This window comes from Myiozetetes cayanensis, unplaced genomic scaffold (assembly GCF_022539395.1).
Source record: "Myiozetetes cayanensis isolate MyiCay16 unplaced genomic scaffold, myiCay2020 scf1, whole genome shotgun sequence".
Lineage (NCBI taxonomy): Eukaryota > Metazoa > Chordata > Aves > Passeriformes > Tyrannidae > Myiozetetes > Myiozetetes cayanensis.
This window is the reverse complement of record NW_026086604.1, coordinates 36,287,684-36,305,807: the sequence shown is the minus strand read 5'-3', so window position 1 is coordinate 36,305,807 and position 18,124 is coordinate 36,287,684. Positions and strand designations below refer to the sequence as shown.

Sequence of the window (18,124 nt, the reverse complement as noted above, 5' to 3'; positions counted from 1 at the left end):
GAACAAATTAGCTTGTCACTTAGGAAGTAAGCATTTTAATGAGATTAAAACACTGTCCTTAAAGATCATATTTCCTATGATATTTTAGTGCTAAAGAATGGAGAAAAAATACTGATTGGGATTTCCAGAAGATGTTTAACTTCTGCTGATTTTCATGGGACAATCTGAATATTTTGAAATCTAATGAGGTTCTTGAGTATCTTTGGAAACAAGGTCTGCAAACCTGACTTTCACTGAAAACAAATAAAATTAAATATCTTAAAAGCTAAGTCATACAAGAAAATCAAAATCTGATGCTTTAGACAGTTCAGTAGCTTTACAGATATTAATCTTTGCCCTCTGACTTCTTAGCAATGGGCTTCTTCTTGTTTAAGATAGTCTGGATGTACCATAGGATTTTATGAAGAAAAAAATTATTTGTGAACATAAATTCAGTTAAGAATTGCTGGTAGTGGGAAAAGTTAAAAATTTAACTTAATTTTTGCCCAGATGCTTATATTCACTTTTTCAGACACAAGAGATTAGGACTGGATTTTTGTTTAATGAAGTCTGCCTGCTGTTATGTTACTGCTATTTCTAAATGGGATGTCTCATTTCTCCTAATCTGGAGCTCCACAGTTTCATTTTATTGTTCAAGCACAGTGATCCTTCCTTTGCTCAGAGCTCCACTAACTTAAAGAAGGTGTGGTGCCAAGGTGTAAAGTAGGCTTCCAAGTAGAGTAATTTGCAGGATTCAGCCTGAACTTGCATATATTTGTCTTTCTTGTGGCTGAAATATGCTATTTATTGTGTAATAACAGCATGAGTAGTCTTTTAGTAGGGTATTAGCAGTATGTTCATTGTAAACAGTAAATTGTATACTATTATAGCTATTAATTAACATATGAGAACAAGTGCATGGAGCACTTACAAACTAAAATGGAGAGTGTGTTCTGATACAGTGATTTTTTTTTTTAGGTATGTTACTAACACTTGTATTATTATGCAAATAAGCAAATACTTGTACAAATCCAGGGAGGTCTTTAATAAAACTTTATTTTGTTCATTATAATAGGGAAAATTAAATAAATGCTAACTTCTGCAATGAATGAAATAATTTAATTCCAAATATGATAATTTTAAATTTTGCCTACTTAATAAATGTCTTATTTCTGTATTCAGGCATGATCAATAAATTTTTAACTAGCTTACTACTGAATTAAATAATTCCAGAAGTATCATTAGTCATGTGTTACTTGGCTAAAGCAGCCATTCCTCTGAACCTTAAAAATATTTTTGGTACATTTACAAAGATAATAACTTCATATATTGCTTCCTATTACTGCAATAAGATGTTGATAAATGTAAGTATCCTGTGTGTGGTAAGCATTTTTTGGTTTTCTTTTTTTTTTTCAGAATAAAAGAAAAAAATGTCTATTGAATGTGCAATGGAAGCAAGTGTTTTTCCAGTTCAGCAGTTTCTGCTGAATTGTAAACAATTGGGTTGTTTCAAAAGGAGAGTAGCATGGTCTGTAACTCCGACAGCTAGTAGTAGTTTAGTTTACTGCTTCTACCACCTGCCTTCTGACTTAATATTGGAAGCAAGGAGCATGCAATTAAGTATGAGGAAATGAAAATAAATGACACTGTTCATTGCACATTACAAAGTGCCTGGCAGAAAGAATGCAGCTTGCCTGGACCTGATGACCCCAGGGGAAAACATGTCTCGTGCCTGGGAAAGTGCCAATGAATCAGATACTGACCGTGGTTTTATCTATTATCAAATGCTTTCGTTTCCTTCTTAAAAATTTGAAAAAAAAATTTTTTTTTTTTTGTAATTATAATTGACTTTTGCAAAGCAGGGAGATATTAAAGTGAAACACCAAACATGCAGGGATATTTTCTTAATAATTTCTTGTGAAAAGTTATTTGGATTACATCCCGAATTGGACCAATTTGAACCGGTTATTAAATTCTGAGTCTTATTCTAGAGGTTTTTGAAAGATTAATTCCATCTAAGCAGCAATATTGCATTCAATGCAATATTACTGGGTATATTACTCAAACCCTACCCTCACCACAGAATCTGAATGACTAAAATCTATTTCACTTCAAAATGCCTGTTCTGTGAATGCCAAACCTTTTTTCCCATATATGGCTCGTACAGTTGTTAGAACATAACATTAATAATTGGCTTTTAGTCATTCATCCTAAATTGTGTAAGCACCTTTACAAAGCTAAGTAAATGCTGTCCTGATATTACGGAATAGGAAGAAACTGCACCATGGGGAAATCTGGTGGCTTGCTCAGAACCCGTAGCACATCAAAGAGTAGTTGAAAGTGAGTTAACCAATTGGGCAAGAACATAAATCATGTTATTGTGCTACGGAAGTCAAATTCATCTTTTTTTTTAGATGCATGTAGGCACATTACAGATGAATTAACACATTAGAGATTACTGTAATGCATTGATTCAGCCACTAATCTCTTGATTTAGATGGCCATGTATAAATGCTGGGGAAACTTTCATAATGAAAGCAGAAGCAAATAGAGACTTTCCTGTCTTCATGTTCTGGTACAAAACTAGAACTCAGATGAGATATACCTAAATTTGTAAACTTTCCAGTGAAGCTAAATAGCCAGAGAGTGTTAGAAAATAGATAATTTCAGGTAGAAATCCTGCCAAGACTTAGTGGATTTTAATGATTTCATCTTGAAGAAAAGAGCATCTTGGTAGCTTGATGGATCTTGTTTTGGGTGTTATTTTTTTCACCCCATAACCCAAAGTAAAACTCAAGGGTGCAAACTCAAGAGGAACTGAAACCTTATAGGGAGTCATGGACCCTCCATTCAAAAACCTCCAACTTTCACACTTCTGGCTGTATGCAAGTACATTGATCTTCTCTTTCTCTCTTTAATATTGCATGCACACTCTGTAGAGGGATTTTTCCATTTTCAACCACATTTAAGGTAAGTTCCCCACATTCTAAGAAAGGTAGTCTTCTTCACTTCTTCATAGGGCTTTTTAGACCCCAATATGAAAAAAAAAGGTATTTGGATGTCAGTCATTCAGTCTCTGCTATTTAGAAAGCATGTCTTTCAGAGATGCTTTCTATCCATAGTCCTGCACAACTTGAAATATGGTTGACAGCTATATTACCACACTGCAGATTGCAAAGCAATTCACATTCACACTTCTAAGTGCCTCTCCTTTCAAGACTTATGGATGTATGCCAAATTACTTGCATTGTGGTATATGGCCTTCTATATGTACTTTATAGAAAAGACCTCTCTTTTTTCATTAAAATCAATGAAGTAGAGACCAAAAGAGCTGTTTTGAAGGGTGTTTACTAGATGTCAGACAAGGTTAATAATAAAATACTTCATGTATAATATGCATCTTCAACATATTTCAGTGTTTATCTTTAAGAAGGTATTTTCTCAATTTAGGGTGGAAATTTCCTGGCTAAATTTAAATGGTGAGTAGTGTTGAGTTCAGCTGTCATTGTTTTCTCCCCATTACTGTCTCTGTAAAAAATGAATATATGATTTCATACCCTGTTTAGGCAGTGTTTCTAAATGTAATGGACCAGCAGCCATTTAAGGAGCCTAAGGTCCTGTGTTATCAGAACCATTATGGTTATCTCAAATGAAATGGGAAAGATACAAGATACCCTCCAATGCCATTTTTTCTAGAAAATTAGTGACTATGCCATGTCATGAAGCCTGGTTCTTTGTCACTATGTTCACATATTTCATTACAGCAGTTCCTTTTCAGACAAGTTAAAGTGAATGATCAGCAGGGGTGGTAAAATTACTATGATAAATGAGGCAAGCTGATAGATTTTAAAAATACAGACTTAGGACAAATATTTTAGTGACCAACCTAATTTTTAGGGAGAGGATAGAAGAAACAGATGCTTTAAAGACATCTGGGTAAAATATGGACTCAAACAAATTTAGTCAGTCTAATGAAAGATTGACCTGAAGGAGGAGGAAAGGCATAACAATGAGTGTATGATGGTAGAGGGTACATTCCACCTTTCTATTTATTTATTTACTTTTTCAACTGTATTATTAAAGTTTCCCCTAGGACTACAGTACCTAAGAGAAAGCAGCAATACAGTTTAAAAAAAGTCTTGATATTTACAGGAAAGAGAAGGAATACGTGGAAATCACTATCACTGGCTGTTGTCTATGATTTTTTTGTTCTTGTTAAAAGGATATGTTTTACCAGAGTGAGGCAGCTATAAAGTGGGCTAGTGAATTGTTTTTCCATATAACATTATGTTTTTGTAGCCCAGAGTTCCTGTAGGTTGTGTTCTACAAAGGATAAATGAATTGCATACAGTTGTTTTCTCTTAAACTGTATAGCATATGTGAAAACTCTAAGTCTTGTATCCCAAAGATGTTCTCTAAAATCATGTTCTGTGGTTAGAAAATGCCAGTATGTCCATTTATGAAAATAACTTGTAAGAAACTATAGGGAACAGGGACCTAGATGTAGTGAAGTAGTTGCACTAGGTGATTCTCCATGAGTTTGAAAGTGAAGGAAAATTATGCCCTTTAAAAAAATGTTGGCCTAATTAGTAGGAACAGAAAGTTTGCTGGTTAATTTCAAAGTGCAGAAAAGAAATTTTTGGATATTAAATATAATCTTTAAGAATTTCTATACCGGGACACACTTCCCCTTTGTCTCTGAAAATAACCCATGAAGTGTGCAAGTAGGTTGTAGCAAGTTATAGGTTATAGTGCAAGTATGGCACAGTCCTTCTTTTGCTATGCCCACGTGCGCTTCGCCCCAACAGCCCTGAGTTCATCTAATCTCTTTCAACATCTATCAAGTGTGTCACAGCACGAAAGTTTGTCCACTGAAGTGGTGGAATGGAAAAACAGAATCTCACAAGTGAGAACTATTTATGCTCTTTTCACCAAGCTGTAAAGAATCAGCCATGGTTACATAACCCTTTTCTGCAGGGTTTTGGCAGCTCTAAACACCTTCAAATCAGGTGACAAAAATCAGCTTAAGTACGCAAAAAGAAGCTGGAAGCAGCATGAAAACAAATAAAAGGCAGAAAAATGAAAAAAGTTGCAGTTTATGTGTAAAAAAATAGTTCAAATTTAGGAAATATTTTAAAGGGATTGTAGTTCTTTGCCCAGGCTTTCTCTTGCAGGCCAACCAGATTGTGGAGTTGAGGAAAATGTGGACAAATAAGATGCCTGAAGTGGTTTAGAATGCACACTACTGCAAAATGTGTTGTTGGGTCTGTAGGAAATTACTTGGTAATAGCAGCATGCAGTCAAGAGCGAAAAATAAATTCCAACTCAGAACTACTGATGCTAAAGTAGAATTCTTCCCAGATTGCTGGAGAAGCCCTCTGCAGAAAATAGAGAAAATTATGGCACAACAGTGACTGCCACCTGCTGCAGTCCTGATATCAAATGTGGGTGCCAGGATATTATTTCACAGCTTTTATTAGCTCATTGGTGGCTTCTGTAAATGTTCTTCAAGAAAACTACTCTGGAGACTGCTAGCCAGATCTTCAGTTTCTGACAAGAAAAGACATTATGGGTGTGAAGAAAACATCAAATTCTCACCAGAAGTCCCTGGTGTCTTGTGCAAGGACCTCTTGTCAGAATATTTTGGTCTAGGTCTTTAATTTGTCTACTTTTGTCCTCTGTTATTAGCCCCAAAGACCAAAACTATGGTGTATTGAAATCCAATGTGTCTTAAAAAATATTGAATGTGAAATTATATACTTATCCAACAGAAACATTGGAGACAGCTCTCCACATTTTTGGTTTAGCTTGAAAGCAGAGACCCAAGTCATGGCTGCTGGTCCAGTGCTGCAAAATAAAGGAAGGCCAGCCTTCAAATGTGGCAGGTAAAAGTTGGGGATGCTGGGGTTTCTTCACAGTGTGCATGTAAGTATGGTCTGGTACGATGTCAGGTCTACCTCAGAACATATCTTGCCTTTTTGGTCCCAGAATTGTGTGTAAAGTGAAGCATTTGCTATTGGCAGAATATAGAACAGTCTCAAAAAAATAATGGGAGATGGTGATTTTTTACAGTGGAAAGAAAAAATCTCTTCAGAAGACAAAAAATTGTGATCCATTAGCATAATAATGTCATCAGAGATCAAGTGTTATAATATTTTATATTTTTCCATTGGTGTTCCATAACCTTAGAACAATAGCAGGTTAATATATCAAATTGTACATAAAATCTTCCCAGTGTATGTAACTGTTCCATATATTACTGTTATATCTTCTGAGATTAAGTAAACACAGAATGTAATGTACTGTACATAAATATAACACTACTGAATCATAATAAAAATTTAAAAATAGCTTTTTAGCACGAGAACTGTGTCAGAATCTCTCAGTGAAAATGTTGGTTAGCTGAAATGAGAAGGCTTTTTTCTTTTCCCAGAAATATACCAATTTCAGCAAAACTGCAGTTTCAAGAATGATTTTCTGGTTAAATCTGAATAAAACTTAGCATACCCAACCAGCCAGTGGATGTATGTGAACAAAGGTCAGTTTGTTCTTCTGTCTGTTTTACATAAGAGGCTTGAACCTGGATTTTCCATTTAGGTGAATGCCCTCACTCTTGCTGGTAGTTTCAGTTTCCCCCACCGAATGTGCTCCCATCCATTAACAAATGTAAATGACCATTTGGAAGATGGAGCCTGAGACCTGTTCTAGCATAGCAACCTGGGAACTCAAGGGGAGGAAATAATGTTCATGTTCTCAGAAAACTTTTGTGTACTTCCAAAATCAGAGTTCTGTCAAATTTGGAAGTACCAAAAAGGACATTTGAGAGTTATTAATGTACTCTTGAGAGAGTAATTTTTCAATAGGTAAACGCTGCAACAGTAAGCAAGCTCTTTATTTACTGTAAGGAAAGTAACGGTGGGTACCAGAATTCCCACGGCAGAGAGAGAAATGTTACCCTTGTTTGTAATCTGTGGAGACAGTGACAACTTCTTTTTACGGCTAAGGGCTCGAGTTCAATTCTTCTTACAGATATCTGGAAAAGCACACCCACTAAGCCAGCTGTGGCAGATCTGCCCATGCTGTGGACTGCTGAATGCTGGAGCCAGTCGCTGATCCACCAGTGACAACAAAGAGCTCAGTGCTGCGAGGGTTGAAACCAGCATGAAACAGAAAAAAACGAAGCCAAACCCTCACTACATTCACTGCTGTGGCCTTATATGAGTTTGCCATAATACCTTCTTACCCTGCATCTCATTTCGCTATCAAGCAATCTCCTGAAACATAAATTCTTTGCTTGTCCCCTTGATATAAGATTTTACTTTGTTTAGAATGTTTGACTCTATTTGCAAAGGCAGGATAAAAAAGCATTTTATTTGTGCTACGAAATGAGAGAGTGGAGCAAGCTTCTGCAAGCAGGGTGCTTTGTTGAGTCAAATTTATACTCTCATGTTGAGTGTGGAGCTTATACCATTCGTCACAGGAAAAGGTATGCTTTACGCTAATGCACAGTAATCTCTGTACAATCCCAACTCACTTTCTCCACTTTCAGCCACACCCTAGAGGGAAATTTCTCTGAGAAATTAACATGGGAATTGGCTCTTAACTGCATTTTCAAATATATTTATCAGTTAATTTTTTTTTTCTACTGATATGACAAATTATCCTAATAATAGTAATAGATCTGTGATAACAGATAAAACCCAGACACTGACAACTCCTACATATGGACCGTTTACTTTCCTAGTATATTTTGAACATGAATTAAGTTAAATGACTGTTATTTTCAAAACACATTTTAAATTGGAAAAATGATGAGTGAAAAAAAAAAAAAAAGCATTACGTTTAAAAATCTAAAAGGTGGTGTGTTGCTTTCACCAACAAATGAAGTTGGTTATAGGGAGTCTTGCACTATTTTTATTTTCTGTGATCAGTATAGTGGAGTGGTTGTATATAATAGATAATGCCAGTTATTTCAGTGTGGGTGTCTTACAGAAGCTAAATAAATAAAAAGTGACTTAGCTTCTATTTACCTTGCAGCAGGTGAACAAATAAGGTGACAGTGAAATAAATTATTTTTTCCTGCCAGCTAAGCATGTCGTCAATCCTTCTTACTAAAGTAATGAAGCAGGGAAACAATATTTTGTTTGCTTTTCACTGCGGGGAAGAAGTTTTACATCAAAAAGGAAGATAACACTTCAGATTTAAGGATAGCTGTGGCTTGGTGTTACAGTCTGCCTACTAAGTCATGTACTGCTTTCTGTTTTAAAACAATCTGAAATGGCTCTAGACCATCCTGTCATGAATATTGGCTCCTATAAATTGCTTACATAACTTGTAAAGAACACATATGGGCAATTTATTTGGGTCTCAGAGTCACTGTATTGTGGAAATTTTATCTATGTACTGCACAGGATTTATTTAAAGGAAGTATTTGTGTCTTCTGTCAGATGCCTGGAATTCTTACCTACTTCTAAAAGTGGGACTGTCAAGTGCTACTGCAAAAGAAAAAATCCTCATTTATTTCCTTCTAATTCATTCTTTCACTTGGGAGTCCAGGCTTCAGTTTAAATTTCAGGGATGCCATTCAGAGCAAAGTATTTGTAGAATTTTAAAAATGGCTTTTTACAACAGCAGCAGTGAAAATGGGGTTCGGTTGTTTACTTTCCCTGACAAAATTGTGGAGTGGCTTTTCTCCATGGGCTCTTTGATATTAGACTATTAAATCCACTTTCACTACCAGTCCTGGACTTCTGAAAACTTCTAGACTGTGTACATATGACAGCTTTGAGAAGCAGTGGGAGGAAAGTGAAAGACAGTGTAAAACTGAATTCTGTGGCAACTGGGCAAATTGCCAGAAAATTCAATGAAGCTTTTCATGAAATTCAGTGTGTTTTACATTAAAACTGAATTTGGCCCACTGTCTACAGCTATTGAAGTTTTACAGCTTTAAAAAGTTGCATGAAATTTTACCTACTTGTAAAAATTCAATTTAACGTTGAATGTATTTTAAACCGCCTTGAAAAGTACTTTTAAATTATCTGTTAAGGACTCATACGGTGTATGGCTTCTCTCTTTATTTTCTGTCTGGATGGATCAGATGAAGCACATGGTGATCAGTTCCCATAGTTTCATGCACACACTTAGTATCATCAAATGAAAATATGTATACATAGTTCATTTGTTTTTAAGAAAATTCTTCTGTTGATGTTGGATTTTTTTAGTATTGCACTGGAGTGATAGATACTTAAGATTGTTTTCACCTTTCCCATTTAAATTTGTCCTAAATTGATGTTTTAATAATGACCAGCTTCTTTAATCAGTGAATGTTCAGGAGTTATGGACCTTGAGAGCCCTACAAAATCAGACAAACTCTTATGGCCTAGAGGATATGGAAAAATGGCATTCTTTTCCGGCCCATCCTGAGGAGGTATGAATAGGGAAGTTCAAATAAGATCTCATTTTGTTTTAAGGAAAACGTTGGGACTTGTATGTACTAACACAGCCAGTTGAATTCTGGAGACCATGATACTTGACAGAGTGTTGTCTGGCTTTAGTTTGCAGTAATTCTGTCTGTCCAGCAGGAGGCCTGGAATGGGCCCTACTGCCTGTGAAGTTCAGGAGATTTGCTGCCATTGTTTCAAAACGTGTGTGTTTTGTCTTCTTTGTGTAAAATAAAGGTACTCTCTTTGGTCCTTTATGATAAGTAGCAGCATGTTTCCTCAGTTGTGAATAACAGTATTAAATGGGAGATGAGGTTAGAGAGCTCAACAGAAGTTGTACCCACAGCTTGAAATTTATTTTGCTCTAAGAAACGAGGTAAATCAAAAACTCTGCGGTGTTGCAACCTCCTTTACAACAAGGACCACAGTGCTAAATACGGAAAGAGGAAAAAAGATAACTACTATATTTTGGTATCATCAGTTCAATTTGAGCGTAAAGGCTTTGGATGCCTTTGGAATATTTAGAGTGGATACTGGAAGCACCAAAAGTAAGCCTATTTAGGGGAGGCCTCCTTGAAGGATTGTGGCCCTATTTAGGATCCACACTTCTAGTTTTACAGCTGCTGGCTCAAACAATAGGAGGTATTTGCAGACAGGGAGTGTTATTAGTGAATTTTTTGATGGAAGTCCTTGGGAATATTCTGGACATCAAATCATGTGGTAATATGCAAGGAGATAAGGGAAGAGATCAAAGCTACATTTTCATGCAGATAGTGAGTTTTGCAGTATACATTTTGCTTTCTTGAGAAAGTTATGATCATTAGCTCCTAATTCTTCAGTCAAACCTAGAGGGGAATGTATCTGAATGCACCTTGCAATACACATGCAAGTGTAAGGAAATTTTTTGAATGAAAATGGGCTTCCATAGTGAACACTTTACATCTGCAAAACCTTAGGTCTCACATTTGAATTCCACACTATGCCATCCCTAGGTCAGAAGGCAAAATTCCTGACCAAAGACTGTGCGCTGACCCTTTTGAAATAAGCAAATGTCATCGATTTATTCCCTTGTGGCTGAGTGCCATTTGCACTACCTGGAAATTTTGAGACCAAGAGGGCACGAGAGGTCCAGTACAGAAGCCAAAGTTGTATTCACTGATATTAGACCATTGCTGTATCCTATAAATTCATTCATGTTTTAAGTGTTGGCAGGTTAACTTCTATTAAAAACATGTCTGTAAGATGGAAAGGTCTCCCATGAAGAACATTAGCAGGATTTGGCTCATAAGAAGATAGGTACTGAGTTATCCCAAAACACAGTTGTCAGTTACTTAGGGTGGAAGTCAGCAAAGGGTGCTCACAGCACTGCTCGGGGACGTTCAACTGGTTGACTTAGAACAGACCTCCCCACCTCCTACCTCACAGGCTGTCTTGTGTGTATAATAGGATGGTTAGTCCTGCATTAGGCATGAGATGGCTGTTTTTCTGGCAGCAGTCATAGTCTTCAACCCAACAGAACCCATAGTCTTCAACAATAGCAGAACCTACAATCTTTTCTGTAATTCTTTGCTCCCTTTCCCTGCCAGATGTTTTTCTCATCCTATTTTGGTCAAACTCCAAATATTTCCTTTTAAAAATGTAATTTTCAAATATATCCAGTTACTTAGATTTTCCATGAATTTTCATTCTATACATTCAAGCACCCCTTTTCATTGCTGGAACTGCTACCACTAAAACGACTTCTGTTTTATATTGGTTATGCCCCATCAAAGTGCTACTCAGGTTTAAAACTACTCTCTAGCAATTATTAGCTATTGTAATTTATTCTTGCTTATTTAACTAATAATGCAATAACCTCAAAAACACTAGAAGAGACAGGCAAGAACCAGCAATTCTTGGTGTTTGTTTACTGTTATGTTACCCCGTCATCACACACAGTATCCCTTAATTATACATTTGAATTATTGATGTTTCTCAGTAGTAGAGAAGTCTGTGTTCTCAAGGTGCCTTTTGTTCTAATTTCTATCATTTTACCGAATCCTTATAGAAAAATATGGCATTTACTTTAGTTTACTGTGTGTTGTCAGTAAACTTTCCCAAACGAAGGAAGTAAGACCGCATCTTTCGGTGGCACGAAACACTGTTGAAAGAAGAAAAAAACCATTATACAATGACAAGAACAAGTGTGAGCCAATAGGAATATAAAACGTCTTCACCTTCTTGTTATCTCGCAGCATTCAGATGCTCATAACAGTTTAGAAAGCATACCGCCCACACCACAGGATCTTGCTCCTCTTTAATTTTCTCTAATTTGTGTAGTGAATAACCAAATACTCATAATGCAATTAGAAGATAATCAGGCTTGTAATTATGTTAATTGCTGGAGACTTACATCAATCCTCCAGCAAAGTGATAGGATTTCAGGGGAACTATTAACATGGGAAGAGAGAGGAAGCACACATGAGAGAGAAAGAGATTGGGGGAGTGGGTAAATTGATGAACAGCTTAGGCTTGTATCATTGAGCAACAATGAGAATACAATGGTGCAACAAATGAAAAGGGCCTCAAGGGGAGAAGCTCAGAAAATGAGGTTTTAGGTACCAGCAACTCAACCTCCTTTGTCTGTTTTCTTCCCATAAATAATCATGTTGTGCATCTATATTTATTGTAATAAGCCCAATTCAGAGAAATCGGATCCATAGCTGAACAGAGAACAAAGGGGAACTGTTCAGCTATGCAGCAGTTTGCCATGTCTCCCACACCACTGAAAGAGCCACTGTATTACCTTCTGTCCTCGACTCCTGGGGGTATTCTTTTCTCATGGTGATGTCCGATATTACATTTAAAGCCATAATACTGCAACTGCAATGGGCCGCCTCAGAAATGTCATGGATCAGTCATAATCTGTGAAGAACATACAATACAGAGTGGACTGACAGAATTTATGAAATAATCCACAGTCGAAATGCTTTTATTTATTTTTTTTTAATTTACCTTTTTTTTTCAGTACTTCATCGAGGTTGTAATCATTGTTTAAGCCTTCTGAGTTTTGTCTGATATAAGTTGTAGACAATGACTGTAGTCTAATAGTGTGGCTGTTTCTGAGTTTACAGAACGGTTTTTTGTGTTTACACTACTTGTCAGAAATTGCCTAGCTGTCTTAAAATAAAAATGGATTTATAAAATGAGTATTATTATTAGCATTATTACTAAGTTACTTGTTCACTGTTTAAAAGATAGTTTAGACATGAAGACAAACTACTAAGGATCAAGGAAGTCAGGCTACCCTTAGCCTCATATGATCTTTTTGCCCACAGCTGTCATGATGAGATAGTGAAGAAAAAGATAATGAATAATCTCAGTTGTTTTCTCTTTTTGTCTGTATGTTTGTGCATGCAATTAAACTAAAGGGCATTTTGCAACATTTGATTAACTCTATGAAAGTACTTGGATGTAAAAATACATTAGCTCTTGCAACTCCCTGGAAAAGCACATTTTGTCATATCTTTTTAAATGGGCATTACACACTATTATTTATGAATTCTGAATAATCATCTAAAGAGCTGAGGGGTTAGGAGAAAAAATTTAAAGATATATAAGTTCCCTATTTTGAAATATTTCCTATAAATGACTTGTTTTTTCCTTTTGATTCAGGTTCAACTATCAAGTGTCATCGATCATTCCTACCATATAATGTCTTTAAATTCCAATTAAGCTTGATTTCTCACTTCTAAAAAGCCTAGGAAGAGTCAAAAGAAACTCTCTCAAGGGCTTCATCTACTAGAGATTTCTGCCCCATTGTTTCTTCGAACAGATGAGTGCTGCATACCTTGAGTCCAGCCATGACAACACAATTCTCATGAAGCGGCCCTGAAAAATCACTCTGGAGCTCACACAGCAGGAGACTGAAGAGTATAAACCCAGTGTAAGCACAGGCTTCCTTACACATAATTCCTCAGCTCTGTGGGGCTGCATGCCCCTGATTGGCCCACCCTGGTGTACTCTTGTCGTAGGAGTGTGGCAAATACAGAGGTTCTGAGTTGATCCCAGTCTATTCTGGGGCTCTACAAGTATCTGAAGGAACTGTGTCTGTCTGACAAAAAGATCAAGCATGTCATATGCACAGAGGACATCCTCAGATCCAAACAATCCAGGTGAAAAATCAACAAAAGGAGCAGCACCACTTTCTTCTTCTTTCCTTGTCCTGCCCATACAGCTGTACACAACACCCAGTGCAATGAGGAGTGGATGTGCTATTCAGCAGTCATCTCCATCAAGGACGCAGCAATACACAGCTTTACTGTATACTGACTGACACGTTTAGGCCTTCATGGAGCTACAATTTCATTTTACCTCAGTGACACTTCCGATACTCTGAAGGTAAAGTTTCAAATGCCAATTTTCATTCAGAAGCTGACTCCCCAGAAAATTTAAGTAAAACCAAACAAAACAAATAAATTCCCTATACCTTTGCATTTGCTTCTTTGAAAGGTATTTACTGACACTTCTGTCCCTTGTTGGTGAGCTTCACTGTGTGGTGTGTGCCTAATAAATTATAATCTTCACATGAATGCAGTTGTGAAGATATCATTACTTTATTTTTATTGAATTTATGATAGCTATTGTGATCATTAATAAAGTATGATTTATTTTAATTAAGTAGTGTTGTAGATGTACATAGGGTTTTAAAGCACTTTCAAACCAACATTAAGTATGATCTAATTTTACTGTCTTTTGTTGAGGTGTGCTACAGATTCCCATCTAGTTTTAGGAGAGGAAGGAGAAGAAAGGACAATACAGGCAGAGAAAGTCCTAAGCAAGGAAAATATAAGTTAAAGAAGTGTATTCAAAGTTGAAATTTGGAAGAAAGGAATGTTTGTTCAGTTATGACTTCTTTTCATCCTTCTCTTGGAATCTTCTTTGGATTGTACCTGTCAGCCACAAGCTCCTTAAAACTGGGCTTATGCATGCTTGGAATTCAGGCTTGCTTGTGCAGATAGGATAAGGGGCTGACTTATAAATCCCAGTGGTAGTATCAAGTGAAAAGGTCCCTTCAGGGCCTCTGGGCACTTTCTGTTGGTAGCACAATAACTGTATTTCATGATATTGTCCAGGATATGGAGACCAAGCAAGAGAGAAGGGATTATTATCCACAAACCTCCTATGCTGGTTCAATACCCTATTTCTTTTCACCATGAAATGTCTTTTTTCCTGGCTGTCAAATCTCAGGATTTTCTTACAGGTTAAATTCAGGATTTCAGAGATTCTTGCAGACTCCGTACCACTGTTCCTATAGCTGTCTTTTCTCAGTCATTCATTCACAGTGTGTCTGTATCGTTTCTTACTAAAGGCCTTGGAAATTGCTACCTGACCTGATCAAGGTTCCCCAGCTTATTTAACACTTCATGGAGCATCTCAAGCCTGAAATAACTAAAATGTAAGCAATGTAACAGAGTTAGACTCATTGTCCTGACACCCAACCACCCCAAATGCAGCAGGTCCCAGTCCCTTTTAAATTAATTGCATCTACCACACTTTGTAGGGTGGCATCTGAGAAGCTGCTGTGCAGGGATGAAATAGAGGCGCACCAAAGGAAAAAAGTATTCATGTCTGCCCTTGTCAAGATGAAGAACTTAGGGAGGAAATTTTCTTTCTTCTGCAGAAGAAATGACTACACCTTTGGTAGAACATTCTGTCTCAATATACAAGGTAAGGCAATACTGATCCGCACAGAAAGAAATGAAAGATTCACAAAAATATTCTGTGACTTGAATGAAGTTGAGACCACAGATCTAAGTACCAGAATCAGGAGGAGCAGAAAAAGCAGCAGAAGAAAGATTCTCTCCCTCTACTCCGCTCTTGTGAGACCTCACCTGGAGTACTGCATTTGTGTCTGGGGTTCCCAACATAAGGAGGACATGGATCTGCTGGAGCAAGTCCAGAGAAGGCCATCAAGGGACGGAGCACCTTTTCTATGAAGGCAGGCTGACAGAACTGGGGCTGTTCATCCTGGAGAAGAGAAGGATCTGGGAGACCTTAGAGCACCCTTCCAGTACCTGAAAGGGCCTACAAGAGAGCTGGAGAGCCACTTTTTACAAGGGCATGTAGAGATAGGAAGGAGGAATGGCTTTAGACTGAAAGAGGGCAGGTTTAGTTTAGATATTAAGAAGAAATGCTTTACTCTGAGGGTGGTAAGGCACTGAAACAGATTGCCCAGAGAAGTTGTGAAGGCCTCTTCCCTGGAATTTTTCAATGTCAGGTTGAGTTGGGCTTTGAGCAACCTTGTCTAGTGAAACATCTCCCTGTCCATGGCAGAGGGGTGGACCTAGATGATCTGTAAGATTCCTTCCAATCCAAACCATCCTATGATTCCATGACATCAGTGGAAACGTATAAATTTAAAAGAGCTTCTTCTCCAAATTATTGCAAGCACATAGCCTAATGATACTGTATACTGAAACAGAGCACAACATCATTTTGCCCCATCAGAATATCACACATCTCCATGCCCATGACTGGATTGTTCATTTAAGGAAATGTACTTTCTTCTTATTTCTTGCCTTGAACCTTTGATAATTTTTTCTTTTTAATTTGGAAAGAGTGAGCTAAATTCAGCATTAAAAATTAAATCACAGGAACAATTGTCTTCAAGCCTCTGTTGTCTCAATATTGACAGTTTCCTTGTCAGTGTAGAATGTGTTAGTTGCTGCCTTGTAGTGTTTTGGAAGAGTTTGCTTTCAGATGTCAGTAGTCCCTAGCTTGTGAGTAGGTGCACATGTCCTTGAGTGTTCTTGTGCCACAGGACCAGAGCCAGCTGTTCACAGAATCTCATTAAAATTGTCTCACAGCAGTTTTGGAAATGTTTATTAGTCAAAAGGATGTTGTGATATCATCACACTATTAATAGTCCTGCCTCAACTTTTCCTAGTTTATGAATAGAGAAATTGCAGAGATTGCAATATAGTCAGATTTCTCAGCGCTCAGTTTGTATGAGAGCTATGGTCCTTCTAAAGGATCTGTACTGGAATATGCTCCCGTTTGTCCCATATCTTTTTTCTACCATGTATTTAGCTGCTCCTGCACACTTTTGCCCCATGATGGGTCCATGCTTTGGCATTCTTACACTAGAACTGTTCTGATAGTGGCATACACATAGCCCCAGCGACAAGCACATTACTTTATATTTTCAGTACATATAAGTAAATATGCCACCCCATTTCCTCTGTAATAGAAGTTGATGAGGTGCACATGTGGACGCATATCTACCACATGTAGAAGCAACTGTTCCAGCTGCTGTAATTACTGCCAGTGTAAGATCAATACAGTACAACATAATTCTCTTTCTGTGATAGAGTACCTGGGAAAATTAAGTTGGGACTTTATATGATTGCTTTTGTAGAAAGGACATCAGCCTCTTCTAGAGCATAGTGTGAAAAATGATGCTAGTGAAGCTCTAATCGTCCTGATAAAGATGTTAATTACAAGTGCAAATTACCACATTGTTTTAGGAGGAAAATACATGGATACAAATCTTGCTGGTCTACAGTGTGGATGTTCAGTTGCATGTTTAGAAAACTAAACTGCTCATCACTGAGCACCTTGGCCTGGGTAAGCTTTACAATGAAGAAATGGTTACTTTTTATAAATATATCATGCTATTCTAGTAGTTATATGAAAATACCAGTAAGGCTGAGCTATGATGCAGCCATTAGTCAGTCAGGAAAAATGTAATTACTTTTCTGGGGGAGTAGGAAGTACATAAAGCAATACAAATCCTTTCCCAAAACTCTGGACATATGCAGGCACATGAAATGTATGAGGAGAGTTTGGGATAAGGAAGATGGGTGTAATTTCTTTCCCTAATTTCTGAGGGAGTTTTGTGCAGAGAGGAAACTAAAAAAAAAAAAAAGCAAGAGACATTTCAAGGAAGAAGGCAGAAAACATCCAAGGACAGACAGAAAAGAGTGATCTTCTAAAAGAGCTAAGAGAGAGTGTCTTCAGGTGAAACACTGTGCGAGATAAATCTGAAGTGTGGAAACTTGTTTTTGTTTTGAAACAAAATATTACATACATTCTTTGGGTAGACAAATAATTCTATGAAAGACCTGCCTGACGCCCTCAGCAATTCTCCAGTCTGCAAGACACTGTTTCTAGCTAAGTGCTTTATTAAAAATTAACACTATTTTCCATTGGTTTGTGAAAGCACTTACCAGATTTAGTAAGACTTTACTTTGCCGTTATTTTGTAATTCATATACCCTCAGATTTTCATACTCATGTTATTTGTATTCCATAAAAAGATGCCCGTAAAATTAGTTTTAGAAGCATGTTTTAAAACAAAGAGTTTAGAGAGAAATAAATGGAAAGTTCTTTTTGTGCTTTTCTGCAGATTGCTGTCTTGGCACACGGTAGACTAGCTTTCTTACCTTTTTGGATTTACAGCCTAGAATGAAAATGAAAGAAAGACTAGGTAGAATAGAAAACAGAAAAGAATTACCTTCAAAAAAACTGGAATGAAACTCCTGTAGATTTTGCCAGGTCTATTGTCTCAGCTGCCAGGTTTCTTCATCTTGTGCCAGGTTTTCTCTCTAGATGCTGGTTAATTTTTCCATGTATCAAATGCTTCACACCTGATTAGATTGGCTTTTACACTGCTAGAAGGACAGGGCATTGCTAACCTTCTACGACTAGAAGCCAGACTTTTGG

The 18,124-nt window shown here is 37.1% G+C and overlaps 1 long non-coding RNA gene across 1 annotated transcript; it reads right to left on the bottom strand.

Annotated features, from left to right (window-relative positions):
• Positions 1-11,108: 11,108 nt before the first annotated feature.
• On the bottom strand, positions 11,109-18,005 carry LOC126647191 (uncharacterized). The gene is made up of 3 exons (XR_007630523.1): positions 17,916-18,005; positions 12,205-12,323; positions 11,109-11,559 (listed from the first exon to the last, which is right to left on the bottom strand). It is a non-coding gene; the product is annotated as an uncharacterized LOC126647191 (long non-coding RNA).
• Positions 18,006-18,124: the final 119 nt, after the last annotated feature.